This window comes from Mytilus edulis, chromosome 2 (genome assembly GCF_963676685.1).
Source record: "Mytilus edulis chromosome 2, xbMytEdul2.2, whole genome shotgun sequence".
In the NCBI taxonomy this organism is placed as follows: domain Eukaryota; kingdom Metazoa; phylum Mollusca; class Bivalvia; order Mytilida; family Mytilidae; genus Mytilus; species Mytilus edulis.
Window position 1 is genome coordinate 57,409,595 of NC_092345.1, and position 15,623 is coordinate 57,425,217.

Consider the following 15,623-nt stretch of genomic DNA (forward strand, 5'->3'; position numbering starts at 1 on the left):
ACGAAGAATGCGAAGTTGGATAAATAAATAAGTATTATTACCTGTATTTTACCTGAGTTTACCTGTCAATAAAATGCGCGCAAATGTAATCAAAAGCTGCACGCAAACGTAATGATTTTTGCATGCAAATGTAATGGTAATGCGCGCAAACGTAATGCACCGTTGTGAAATGGCCCGTGTATATAGCAAAATCCTAAATACACTGTTTGTTGGTGCGCCTGTCAGATGCGGAACGTACAGATAAGGTAATAGGTATAAGTATTGGTATCGGTATCTGATTCGACCCAGAACTTGTTAATTATTGGCAATATTAATTATGTGTAAAACAAAAGGGTCTGGAGTTGTGTAATTTTTAATCAGCACCATTGTCCTATGTTAGCTATATATAAAGTTGAATTCTTTGATTTGTCGTTTTTACCCCATGACGGCTGATAAATTGGACCTCATTATTTTAGTATTATAGATATGTTTATTATGTAAGTTCTAAAAATCCCAAAGTCATGACATGTTAAGTCAATCACTTTCCCAATGTTGTTCAACATTATTTTTATACTTCTACAATAAACTTTCATTGGCTTTATCTAGTTTTGAAAATATTTATATTAAAAATTTTTGTCATTAGCCTACAAATTAGTTTTCCTTTTGAATAAGAAGCAAAAGATCAAATGTCTATTAATGCCAAATTTTTGTTTTCATTTGACACACATATTTGAAAATCTATTTCTGAAAGTTATTCTCTGTTTCATAAAGGAGCTAGAATATGTTTAAAGAAAATGGGTAATCCTGACATAAGCTTTACTTATTACACAGTATTGTGATATATTAATACCAAATGTGTGAAAAATAAATTACAATACAACAGATTATGACATTATATGAAATAATACAATGTAATAAACATGATAAGTATTGTATTTGAATTGTTCATATTCAAAATAGTTTTAGAAAATTGGGGTACGTTTGCTCTATTGTCTATGTAGGAAATGGTTTATATATGTCCTTATGTATGTTTTTAAACAAATAACCATCATCAGAAGAATGCACAATTAGTAAGAAATACATGTACCACAAATCTGTAGAAACTCAGATTGACATTCTAGATTAGTTAACAAGCAAATAGTATTAATTGTTTGTGTAGGTTCATCTGATGAGTTAATTCAAGCCCTTTTCAATGCTTTTTATAGTTTTGTCTTGTGTTGTGCTTTAACATTACTGTCCCATGTTTGAAAAGGGAGGGGGTTGGTTGCATGCAAACATGTTTAACCATTAGCCACATTCTGTATGTGACTGTCTCATGTCTGGTGCTTGTAATTTGTTATTTGCTGCTTTATATCATGTCTGTTTTCTGTTTATTGCTTTGCATTTAATTCAGGCTGTTAGTTTTCTTGTTTGAATTATTTTACCTTTTATGATGTCAGGGCCCTTTGATGGCATGCTATGCTGTATGGTTTTTGCTCTCTCTTAAAGGCCATGCAGTACCCTAAAGTCATTAAAAGGTCTCTGGTTGATAGTTGTCTTATTGGCAATCTCTGATGGATTTCATTGGGAATCATACCACATCTCTTTATTTTACATTTAAAGTCAAGAATATAGCCTGCTTTGGCAATTTAGATTGGTCTTAAACTTGCCTATCATAACATTAAGGTCAATGGTTTTCTCTGGGTACTCTGGCTTCCTCCACCAACGAAAACTGACTGCCAAGAAATAGCCCAAAAGTGGCATTAAAAGTGGCATTAATACACCAACAATCAATCAATCAACCTTAATTGATAAGAGTTACATTTTAAGAAAATGATTTTTGTTGATAAGTGTACAAATAGTTTAAATTTCAAGAAAATATTACATATTTATATATATGTGATAAAAACATTTCAAATTTATGTATTTTAAGTATAAATTGTGAGTTCAGAAATTATTGCTATATTTGAAGAATGAACAAAAATTTGAGATTTGAATTATTTGTAATTTCAGGAAAATTTGCACACAGATTGATAATCAAAAATTCAAGTTCTTATTTTTGTGATACTCATACAATCGCATTATTTGCATTAAAAAAAAACTTTCTGAATTTACAGGAATTTAAGATATGAATAAAAGTATATATGTTAGGTAAATGTCAATAAGAAGCTGTAACCCTACAGGTCAACTAAAGGTCTTCCACTTCAGACCAATGTCTACACAATTAGTCAAGCTTTAAATAACCCTGATTCCAAAAACATTGTTAGTTTTAAATTGAGACTATAAATATCTACCAAAACACCAAACTCCTTAAAGGACAGATTACAGGATGAAAATTTGACGGACCTAAGGTATTTTTCTAGTCACTTTTAAGCCATCTACTTTTTTCTTGCTTATTGGAATTACAAAAGTTACTCAAAAGGACATACACAAAATTACTTTAGAAAAAAAACCACTTTTAACTCCGAAAATAATGAAAGTAAAATGGACAATAAAAACACAGATACAGGAAATTTAAGTCATGTTGACCCATTGTTGAACTGGTATGAAAGGCCTTTGAAAAGGGAAATAAAACATTCAAAAAGGACCATTAAGTTATTTTAAAAGTGGCAAAAATATTTTTCTAACTATTATTTAGTATTAGAGTGGAAGGTGTCAAAGTTTATTTGATCACAGCATTTAATAAAAATGAATTGTATAAAATTTGAATAAATCTTAAATAGAAATAATTTGATAGTGTGATTTTCATTAAAGAATGTGTGAGAATGTATTTCCCTATCATAGCACATTTGATTTAGATTATTACATCATCACCTGTTATAATACATTAATGTCTGTTGTCATACAATAATTCAATATTGCCTAAATCTAGTTCTAACAAAAGGCCAATCTCTTTTATTTTACCTGACGATTTTAATAGAATGTATTTACACTTCAGAAGTATTAAGGAGATTAGCTTCCATGTAAAGGTAACCTGTCTATTTACAGATTTATTTACATTTTTCTATGTCATGCTCTTTTATACTTGTTTAAATGACCGAGCAATTAGCATCATAATGAATGTCTAATGCCTTACTGTTATTCAGTGATAAAAGAAGTGCTGTTGAGAGTCGAATATCAGTTAATGCTTGAGTGATTCCCCTTTAATACGTATATCAATACCCGGGATTTACAGTGATGACACAATTCAGGCTGTTGACATTTGAAAAAAAGTATTTTTGATCATCCACGGATGCGTAACAGAACAGCCGTTGTAGATTTCATTTAATAGTTCAATTATATAATATTTGTAGGATTACAAAAGCCAAATTGGAAATGTACGTTACTGTTATTGATTGTAAGTTTTTGTTTTCAAACATTTGAGAATTCACATATTTTTTCTAACTTTAAAATACTGCTTCAGTGATTGTGTTCTTATTAACTAATAGAATATGCATTTCTATTACAGAAAACATCAGTTAGTGGTAGTTTATAACTGATAACATAATCATTAGATTTGAATTGAAATTGTTTGTTTGAAATTTATCATTTTTAAATCTTTTTTGTCATTCTAACTGTTGCAGAATTATTGGAGAAAAGGCATTTCATATTGAAAACTTTTGTCAAATTTAATTCAGTGTAGGAATCTGTTTCAAAAATTGAATTAGAGTTGTAATTGTGTTACATGATCTTTTTAAGTACATGTATTTTATATCTCAAACCATTAATTTTATAATTCATGCAATTTTGTACTAAAATGAAAATCATGTTTGATATATGGATTCAAACTTTAGGGTGTTTGAATGAAGAACGAATTTCAAATATACTCACTTTTTAATTCTCTAAGCCTTACAAAAATGTAATTAAAGAATTGATTCATATTCAAAATGATTTGTATTGAGCAGGAATTGAAAATTTCTCATTTAAATTTTGTGAAATGTAAAGCCGATTATAGGTAAGATGCTTAGTCTTCAAATTAGGTTGGTTAAATTGCTTGGAGCAGGATTTATTAATTTCTCAATTTTGCATTGATCAAATATCAGTAACTTTTTGATTTTTATTTAAGAATTGAATGCTTCTTTTTGTAACTTCATCGGGGTGTAAAAGTGTCCACCGAAGTACATTTTGTATGAAGTGCCTAAGCGCTTCATTCTAAAAATGTGCGCACGGTCAACTCTTTTACAACCCTATAAAGTTACAAAAAGAAGCATTCAATTCTTATAATTACATTTTTTAGCTAGGATCATGAAAACACGAATTTTATCAACTTTTGATTTAATTCACCTGTGCACTTCATTGTGGGACCTCGTGTTAACATGAATGACAAGTTTTATTGAGTAATGCAAGTGCTTAAGGAATAACGCGTGATGTGCAGTTTATGTAACCCGAATAATTCAGTTGTTATATTCCGCTGATCTACGAAGGCTACATTAATGCCTGACTGTCTTCCTCGATAAAGACCGTCAATCTTAAAATTCACACTCTATGCAATATGGGAATTTTTTACTAAGTTGGCAGCTAAAGAAGGAGGATTTCCGGATGTTAATTAATGTTAAATGATGTAAACTGATGTTAATTGATGTTAATTAATTATTATCAGATTTGTGTTAATTGAACACATGTGTTTGGTTTGACAATTACAAGACAGTTGCGCAGACTCATTATCCTGATCGCCGCCGATTGGCTCTCTCACAGAGTGCAGGCGACGCGGCCAATGATTATAAGGAGTTCAAGCCCTCGTGAGGGAGAAAATCGGAAACGGAAAGGGCTTGAATTATTCAAGTTACAGTTTCAGCCAATCAGAATAACATATTATAATGAAACATGCATCTAATGTAATTATTTTGATAAATTTAAAAAAAAGGTAGACATTAAGTATTTGCAAAGAAACATGGACTCAAAATTATATAAATGAAATGTTAGTTTCATTAATGGTATGGTATTAAAATTTTTAAAAAGATGCATTTGAGAAATTCGTAAATTCATTGCCATACATTTTTTTCCGGCACTCAAACTCAAACTCAATGTTGCTTGATGCCAAGAGTTTTACGTAAGTTACTGTAAATGTTAGTGTTGTGGGTTGGACATATTTCAGGTGCACATCAATATTGAATAAGTACACCTGTATTATAGTTCAAACATATCCATTGCTTTAAGATTGATTATAAAGATCATTGAAGAAAATCTTAGAATAATTAAAGTTTTTTGAAAAGTTACTTCAAACACATATAAAGTGATGATTTAAGCTGAGAGTCTATTTGAAACATCTGTTACCATTCAAACAACATATGAACATCTCCTGATGGTACAGGTGTTTGTTTGTATTGTAACAGAACTTGTAATATCTATCACTTTGTTTTGAAAAATTTACAAATTAAATTATATTTATTATCCTAAAAAGTTATAGTGTTTTTTTTCAATTACTGAATCCTTGAATGTTTTCCAGTCATTTTAAACAGACAGGTTATGGTAAATTTTTACTAGATTAAAAACAGGATTGTAGCATCTTTTGTTAAGGGTTTAGGGAAAGGTGTAAGTAAGTTAAAGTCTATATAAGTATAGACAAACTCTGTATGATAGACTCGGGTAAACAAATTTGTACACAAACACAAAAACAAGAAGACTTTTTTGACATGAATTTTCATGTCAACTTGTAAATTTTAAATGACTGTATCAGAAGTAAAACCAATAAAAAATGAAAGAACAGTAAACATTTGAATGAATAAAAACTAAAATTATATAACCATATATGTGGACTCATTATTATTCATTGAATACCAATTTTTGTGGATTTCATGGTAAATCATGAACCAAGAATTGAAATCAAGCATGAAAGTATTATATTGATACTTATAATACTTCCATGATTCCACGAAGTACAAATTTTCTTCAGGCATGTATGCCGACTTTGGAAAAAGCATGAAATCAAATATCCACGAACGTAAAATATTTTCTCAATCCACGAAAATTGATATCCATAAAAATAAGTGAATCCGAAGTTAAAACATAAACTATTATAAGAAGGACACTTTTTAAATATAGTTTTTAAATTATTTGAGGTCATGCTCGTTAAATAACTTAAATTGGACCATGTTTGCTGATTAAACAAATTGCGATTTAAATCAGTTAGCTTAATTTTATATAAAGAAGTGGACGAAATATGCTTGTATGTAAAATATCAATATTTTGTTTGGATTATATTTCATTGAAATCTCATTTTTGAAAAAAGCTTACCCTGCTTTTTTAGGTCAACAGGGTAATGTCTGATATTAGCATTTAACCTCATAAGTCTTCTAGGTCTTTTTTATAGTCCTTATGCCGATCAAAAGGTCAATAATTTCGTTAGCAGTCCCAAGATCAAGAAAAATAAGAATCTAAACATATTTCTTTTTAAAATATGTTGTACAATCTGAGTGTCTTTATATTAGCTTTCATTATTAGTTTTCAATTGATTATTCAAAATTGACAAAATCCTATGCATTTTTCACATAAACGAGAAGACCTTTTTCATGATGACACAACAGCATAAGTTTTGATGTCATTGATTAAAAAAAACCGAATGTTTTTGAAACAAATAAATTTTTAATTTAGAACTAAGAGGATTTTTATAGCACATTGAACTTTCCAAGTATTTCCCCCAGAACATATAACTCAGTCTTATTGCAGATATAATTACTTGTTTGCTAAAATATAGCAAATGCCCATTGTTTATATTTTATGGGATTTGAAATGTGCATTGTCTTAAATGCTCTAATGAGCAAGAGCACATTTAAGTTGTTATCACCTTTTTAAACAATTTCATGGATTTTTTATGCTGAAAATACTTCAAAATTTATGTTCATGTGAAAGTGTTGATTTATCACATTTTCATCTGCAACAAAACCATGAAACATCATCAGAGACCCATAATACCAATGTTATTGTGTTATAAATCTCTGTTTAATATTAATGTGCTTTATTTTGCTTTAATCTGGTGTCTTATTTAGAATGGGCAACACAGAAAATTTTAAAACATATTTGAGTTGAAAAATATCAATTGTAAATTAACTCGTTTTTGTGAAGGTTTTATTTCCACTTACTTTAATGAGTAGAAAAAAAAATGTATACAGTCTTGAAGACCCATTGGTGGTGGGCTGTTGTCTGCTCTATAGTGGGGTTGTTGTCACTTTGACACATTCCCCATTTCCATTCTCAGTTTTATTAAATATATAAAACTTAGATCTCGCCTTATATCGATCTATTATTTAAAGAAAGTTAGAACATTAGGAAAATAAATTTGTGCAAGGTGACATATGAAGAGTATCTCTTCCTATTTAGAGGCACTCATAGACTTGCTGCTGGTATGGGTCACTCTTTTTAGATGTTATAATATATATTAGTGGGATGGGATTTCACTAAGGTAATATAACAATGGGTTGAAATTTATATGTCAATGAATCATTGTGTTCATCTTCTGTTAAGAAACCTGTAAAACTGTGTCCTGACCTTTTTTGTCCAATAATATGAGTTATACTGTATGTGGTTCACATCTAAATAAGATGTCATGATAACTGGCAAATATATAAAGGGGTTATTTTAAATTTCCTATGAAATATATGAATGGGAGTGTTTTGATAACTCCAGCTGGACATCTGTACTCACATTTGGCTGTTGAGACACCCAGTGGCAGTGGAAATATATCAATCATGTTTGTAAAAGTTTTTCTTTACTTTTGAAGGGCTATTGCATATTTATGCTGTAGAATATTCATTGGTAATCAGAAGCATTAAAAAGTATGCAGTAGGATTTTGTTCTTTCATAGATTTTCAAAACAAGTATTTCAACATTTTTTCTCTTCATCTTTTGGAATAAATAACTCAAATATCTTTCAGTTATTATAATTTTCCTCAAAACCTCTAACTCCAATATATCCTATGATAGTATGGTTAAGCAAAATAAGGGTAATGATATATAATTCAATTGTTAGAAAAGTTATGTTTTACCAAGTTCTGTAGGTCTAAGAAAGTCATAAAACACTATGTCCATTAGCGGATCCAGGGGGGCCCTGAGGGATCCGGGCCCCCCTTTCATGGGAAAAATTTGGTTGATTATATAGGGATTCAATGAAACATGACTGGAGCGGGCCCCCCTTAGGTCAGTCAGCAGGCCCCCCCTTAGGAAAAGTTCTGGATCCGCCACTGATGTCTACAAGAATTAAGATGACAAATACAAACAATAGCCCCAAAAAAATAACAGAGTGACAAACACTTTGATTGAGCAACATTTGTATAACCTCACAAAAAACCCAGTTACAAACCTTTTGTTAGCCGGTAGGGTCGGCAGGGTGGTTTATGGGGCTTCAATGACTTTCTCTTTTCTAGAAAAAAAACCCAAAAAGTACTATTGAAAATCATTAAAGTGGAGACTGAGATTGAAGTGTGACTATCAAAGTACTAAATTACCCTCACCCATTGGCGGATCTAGGAGGAGGGTTCCGGGTGTTGGAACACCCCGTTTTTTTGGACGATCAATGCATTTGAATGGGGACATATAGTTGGAACGCCCCCTTTGTCCTGGGTTGGGAACCCCCCCCCCTTTTAAAATGGCTGGATCCGCCCCTGCTCACCAGCCAACCTTTGCATTCAAGCTACAGGTTCTGATTGCGACATGGAGAATCTATCATAGTGAATATTTAGGTTAGACCATAAGAATTTAATTGTTGGTCAAATGTGAAATTTTTTTTTTTTTTATAAAATAAATGTTTTATGAAGAATTGTATTGATAATGCATTTGCACTATAAAACTTGGTATAGATACTGTTACTTTGGTGATTTTTTGTTGCCCTTTTGTCAGTTATCAATCAACTCTGTTATACAAATAGCATTATATAAGTTGATAGTGTTATGATAAGATATACAGTAATAGAACCCAAAATTTTCTCTTCTTATTACATATTGAATATTCCAATCTTTTTCCCAGTTGGAGAATTTATCGCTATTTTGTGCATTTTTCTTTTGATCTTTTTTTGTGATAATTTTCATATCATGCTTCTCGCTTGAGATGGAAAAATTATCGCTAGAAACTAAGGAGGCCACGTGGCGTTGCTAACGAAATTGACATGAAATTGACAACGTCCTCATAGGTAAAATAGCGATAAACAGATTATCATTGGTCATCTCAACTCGATTGCTTTTCTCACTTTCGCTGTACCAGCTCAAGCGAGAAAATCAATCTCGTTGAGATGACCAACGATAATCTATAAATACAGCATTATAATCAAATATTGACTTGGATTTGATTACATGATAAGGTATAGAATTCCAGTAATATGGCTAATTTTCTCTATTGAGCTATGTTGTAACAGTTTAATTTTTAGTTGAAATTTCTATATTGACAAAGTCAATATTCTTTGAAGAGCAAGACAAAGTTATTTTTAAAATAAAATGAACCCGCCTCCTACTTCTAATGACAAAGATACCTTGGAAAAAGTAAAGACACGCGATTAATCCTGAGAAAGTAACAATTATAGCTGGTAAACATTGCCTTTTGAAACTTGTTATATCTAAATTTACTGATTTTCTAGTCCAATATTTACACACAAGATATAGTAAACAATCCGTGCTAATGACAGTAGTAGAAGTAGACCGCCAGTATAATGATGTAAATTAAACTAATTATCTGTCCTTTGATTGACCTTGTATGCAAATAATTCTGTCACCCCATGGACAAACACAGATGTGACCATGGAATACTTTTATTTATGATAGAAGCTGAGATAGAAGTAAAAAGAAATGAGCAATTATTTACCAAGATTGTTGTTAAAACGTCAGTTATTGAATTGGTTTGTGTTTTACAGAGTCATTTATAGTCAATATTGAGCTTGTTCATATGGATTGCTAAACTTCATGCCATTTTTTCAAGTTTCAATTTGAATTGAACTCACACTGTGTCTGTACCAAGTCAGACTCTCTCTTTGAATATTTTTACATTTGTCATTTCAGGGCATTTTATAGATAAATATGTGGTATGGGCTTTGCCCATTGTTAAAGCTGTAGTGTGACCTATAGATGTTGATTTTTGTGTAGTTTAGTCTCTTGTCAAGAGTTGTCTCATTGGCAATCATACCACATCTTATATATCTACATCATTTATTGGAAGCTGTCAATTTTGCTTGTATACATTTATTTGATTTATAACGGACAGGTTTTTGGAGGAGTTGGTGGGGTCTGTTGAACTCCCAAACCTACAATCTTTGTGTATGTATTTTCAGATATGTCAGATTTTTGAATTATAAGTAAGAGATCTTGCCTACTGTTGATTTATTATTTTTTGAGTGGTACAACATACCTTTTTTTAGCTCACCTGGCCCGAAGGGCCAAGTGAGCTTTTCCCATCACTTTGCGTCCGGCGTCCGGCGTCTGTCGTCGTCCGTCGTCGTCCGTCGTCGTTGTTAACTTTTACAAAAATCTTATCCTCTGAAACTGCTGGGCCAAATTAAACCAAACTTGTCCACAATAATCATTGGGGTATCTAGTTTAAAAAATATGTCCGGTGACCCGGCCAACCAACCAAGATGGCCGCCATGGCTAAAAATAGAACATAGGGGTAAAATGCAGTTTTTGGCTTATAACTCAAAAACCAAACCATTTAGAGCAAATCTGACGGGGTAAAATTGTTTATCAGGTCAAGATCTATCTGCCCTGCAATTTTCAGATGAATCGGACAACCCGTTGTTGGGTTGCTGCCCCTGAATTGGTAATTTTAAGGAAATTTTGCTATTTTTGGTTATTATTTTGAATATTATTATAGATAGAGATAAACTGTAAACAGCAATAATGTTCAGCAAAGTAAGATTTACAAATAAGTCAACATGACCGAAATGGTCAGTTGACCCCTTTAGGAGTTATTGCCCTTTATAGTCAATTTTTAACCATTTTTCGTAAATCTTAGTAATCTTTTACAAAAATCTTCTCCTCTGAAACTACTGGGCCAAATTAAACCAAACTTGGCCACAATCACAATTGGGGTATCTTGTTTAAAAAATGTGTGGCGTGATCCGGCCAACCAACCAAGATGGCCGCCACAGCTAAAAATAGAACATAGGGGTAAAATTCAGTTTTTGGCTTATAACTCAAAAACCAAAGCATTTAGAGCAAATCTGACAGGAAGTAAAATTGATTATCAGGTCAAGATCTATCTGCCCTGAAATTTACAGATGAATCGGACAACCTGTTGTTGGGTTGCTGCCCCTGAATTGGTAATTTTAAGGAAATTTTGCTGTTTTTGGTTATTATCTTGAATATTATTATAGATAGAGATAAACTGTAAACAGCAATAATGTTCAGCAAAGTAAGATTTACAAATAAGTGAACATGACTGAAGTGGTCAGTTGACCCCTTTAGAAGTTGTTGCCCTTTATAGTCAATTTTTAACCATTTTTCGTAAATCTTAGTAATCTATTACAAAAATCTTCTCCTCTGAAACCACTGGGCCAAATTAAACCAAACTTGGCCACAATCATCATTGGGGTATGTAGTTTAAAAAATGTGTGGCGTGACCTGGCCAACCAACCAAGATGGCCGCCACAGCTAAAAATAGAACATAGGGGCAAAAATTCAGTTTTTGGCTTATAACTCAAAAACCAAAGCATTTAGAGCAAATCTGACAGGAAGTAAAATTGATTATCAGGTCAAGATCTATCTCCCCTTAAATTTTCAGATGAATAGGACAACCTGTTGTTGGGTTGCTGCCCCTGAATTGGTAATTTTAAGGAAATTTTGCTGTTTTTGGTTATTATCTTGAATATTATTATAGATAGATTTACTGTAAACAGCAATAATGTTCAGCAAAGTAAGATTTACAAATAAGTCAACATTACTGAAATGGTCAGTTGACCCCTTTAGGAGTTATTGCCCTTTATAGTCAATTTTGAACCATTTTTCGTAAATCTTAGTTATCTTTTATAAAAATCTTCTCCTCTGAAACTACTGGGCCAAGTTCATTATAGATAGAGATAATTGTAAGCAGCAAGAATGTTCAGTAAAGTAATATTTACAAACATATCACCATCACCAAAACACAATTTTGTCATGAATCCATCTGCATCCTTTGTTTAATATTCACATAGACCAAGGTGAGCGACACGGGCTCTTTAGAGCCTCTAGTTTTGTATTGCATGTGTAAAAGGAATCTGGAATTTTAATTTCAATGAAGAATAATTGTTTATAGCCTAGGTTTGAATACAAACTTTTGCAAAACCGCAAAATCATATATTTTGTATGTATCTTAATGTATGTTTGAGTGGTTGAGACAAAAGTGGAAAGCGCCATACATGTTTGCAAACACAAATGCATATACCAAATTGGCCATGACAGAATTTTAGAAAACTACAATACTATTCCATGTAACTAATTGTCAAAAGAAATATAATTGTATTGGTAGCCTAGTTATTTTATAATTTGATAATTATTTTGTGTTTGATACTAAATGTGATCTTAAGTGATCCTGTGAATGCAAGCTAATACATAATTAAGCTTATGAAGTTTGTATCAAAAAAATAAAATGTCTTCATTCTTTAATTATCAGAATGTTTATTAAGATCTTAAGATATAGAATTACAAAAAGCATTAAAAAAAGACATTTTTCACACCAACAAGACCAAGACTTGTGATAGTTGTTCAGTTGTATGAATGACATTGCCTACATTTCATTGACGCCAATTGTCATGAAAAATGTGATGGTGGTGCATTGTAATTGACGTCATTGTCTTGTATATTTTTAGTATCACATCCTGTCTATGATCTTAAAAATCATTAGGCAGCAGGATCAAAAGGAAAATGTACAAATTGCTAATAATTTAGGTTAACGAATGCTTAGGATTATTGGAATTAGCTATTCATTCACAGATTTTAACATTCAGTGAACATATAAAATAGGTTTTAATTAATCCTGATTATATGCACTTTTATAGACATCTTACTACAAAAGTTGAGGGAAGTCAACTTTTCCATTTATGGCAAAATTATTTGCTTATTTATGACTTTATCATGTTTGAAGAAAGTTAAATTAAGTCCATTTTATATTCTCAGCTTCCAGAAAAGTTTCTGGTTAAACCTTTGACTCAGGAGAAAATGTAGTTCATATAAATTACTGATTTTAACAGATGAAGTGTGTAAAAAAACAATAAATTCTTCAGATTTTACATTTAGACTCCATCTCTCAAATGAAGGTGCATATCAACCTTTTAATTCTACTGAAACTTAATGGAATTTAATTGAATTTTAACATCCTTGACATCAGTTAAAGTGTGTTTATTTCAGAATGTGTTTATTTATGGGTGAATTTCATCACACTTTCTAACGTTTGTAAATATCTGTAGGGTAGATAGTTTGGGTTAGTAACATCATAAGAGGTATGTAACCCCACCGTGTGACAATGTAAGGAAGAGTTCAATATTTAGGTTTCATTTAAAAGATAATTTTGTGTGAATCACTTAAATTTGATATACAATATGCGAATATAAATTCAATTTGTTTCTAAATCATTTTATTGTATTAAGTTTCTAATAACATAAAATGAAATAACTACATTACCTTAAAGGCACCCAGTATAATACAATTATATTTGTGTTTATAGGAAAGATATAAAATAGATTTTCTAAAATAATCATAACTATTATCTAGTATTCATTATATTATTGGTATGCTGATGCCCATATTTTAAATATTGTTTAAATTACGACCATTCTCAGGTTTGTATTACGATTTTCATCAAATGTATATATAAAAATAAGGAGATGTGGTATGATTGCCAATGAAATAACTATTCATTAAAGTTTAATGAAGAGGATGTAAGCAATTATAGGCAACTATACAGCCTTCAACAATGAGAAATACCCATACCTTGTGGTCAGCTATTAAAGCCCACAACATCAATAATATGAAACAATTCAATTGAGAAAACTAGAGGATATCTTTTTTTGTGAGGAAAAATTTAGTTGATTATATATAGGGAATCACTGAAGCATGGCTCCCCTTAGGTCAGTCAACGCCCAAGCATTTTTACAAGCAACCACCATTTTAGGACATGAACATGTATCTTGAAATATTGAATCTACAATCATGTATGTAATTTTTCTATCATTCATCATGTCTAAAAAAGTCAAAATCAACATTTTATAATTCCCATTCTTAGCCTGCAGTCTGTAATTAATTTCAGAAATATTAATTCCTATAGTTTTGTTGCTGCTAGTAATTTTGGAGTCTGAACATTTGTTATCTATATTAAAAAAAATCATCTGGGTACTGAAAAACTGTAATGAGAGATTTTTATAATTGTTTTTATTTTAAAGATAAACCAACATTTAATAATATTGATGAAATATTATACTTTCATTTGAAATTGACATGTTTCATTATTGTTAAGGAAAAACACATCTCTATAGTAAAATAAATCTTTAAAAGTACATTTGACCTAGCTAACAAAAGTACAAATGTTCTATAAATGGAACAAAGTTTCTGAAATCTTGCACACTGAAATGTACATCTTCTGATAAAAATAGAAACACTATGGTGTCATAGCATGTGCAAAGCATGTTAATATCACTATGTGAAAAGCATGTTAATATCACTATGTGAAAAGCATGTTAATGTCACTATGTGAAAAGCATGTCCAATGATGATGTTGATGTCACTGAATTGTCCATCCAATGAATTTTCTTCTTTTGTTTTGATTGACAGGTGCCATAGGATAACCAGACTGAAATAAAGCAGACTGAAGTTAACATTTCAGAAAACCAGAATACAGCCAAGGAACCATCAACAAATAGAAGATTTGTAAGTAAAACTGTTTTGATATTGAAAGTTTTTTGTACAGGAAATTCATGAGGTATAAAATGAAAGAAATATACAATATTAGGTCAATGTCAGAAAAATATAAACTTTTTTGAATGAGTCTGAGAAACTTGGAAAGGGCTAGGTTTTACCAATTTTAAAAGCCCTTCCCCAGTAATGTGTGCCGAATACAAAAAAAAATAATATTTTTATGACATTGACCCAATACTGTTTTTATACTGCAACTGAAATTAAGACATTGATAGCTATTTTTAAAAATTTTAAAACATTGTACAAATTTCAAACTTATTTTCATCCCTTCAATACTGAACACCTGATTGTGGAAAAAGTGATCCATGATGAAATTGACATTACACAAATTATAGCTGTGTTTCTATTTTTAGGAAATAACTAGTTGCTGTATGGAAATATTAGATTAATTTTCTCTTGAATTGAAAACTTGGTAAACTGTGCAAACTTTAGTGTTATAGATGCATGTTTTGGCCAGTCTTACTGCTGTGAAACCATTGTAGAATTGTCTGTTTTGGTTATCATAACGCAATAGCTTTGGAATACAGTAGCAACCACATACAGTCTCCCTACGATAGGCAGTGCCTGTCATGTTTGGGCTCTAATCAGTGGCGGACCCAGAAATTTTCATAAGTGGGGGACCATTGACTGCTGTTCCCATTACGCTTCAGTGATTCCATAAATAACCAACCAAAATTTTACCACAAAAGAGGGACCCGAGCCTAAATCTGCCTCTGCTAAATTATCACTTCAAAAGTTTCAAATACACATTACAGAGACCATAATGAAAGATTTGCTATAAACACCCTAGATCTCCAAATATAAAAAAAACCCATGCAAGATATG

The 15,623-nt window shown here is 31.2% G+C and overlaps 1 protein-coding gene across 8 annotated transcripts in view; it reads left to right on the top strand.

Moving 5' to 3' along the window:
- LOC139512495 (thrombospondin type-1 domain-containing protein 7B-like) overlaps positions 1 to 15,623 on the top strand; it is a 187,851-nt gene that overhangs the window by 10,816 nt on the left and 161,412 nt on the right. For 4 of the 8 annotated variants that reach the window (XM_071300138.1, XM_071300142.1, XM_071300144.1 and 1 more), the window contains exon 2: positions 14,655 to 14,750. The gene's annotated coding sequence lies outside the window, so the exon portion shown is untranslated. Of the gene's footprint in view, positions 1 to 3,105; positions 3,296 to 14,654; positions 14,751 to 15,623 lie in introns of those variants that run through there. The other 4 variants (XM_071300145.1, XM_071300137.1, XM_071300139.1 and 1 more) reach the window with 2 other exon arrangements.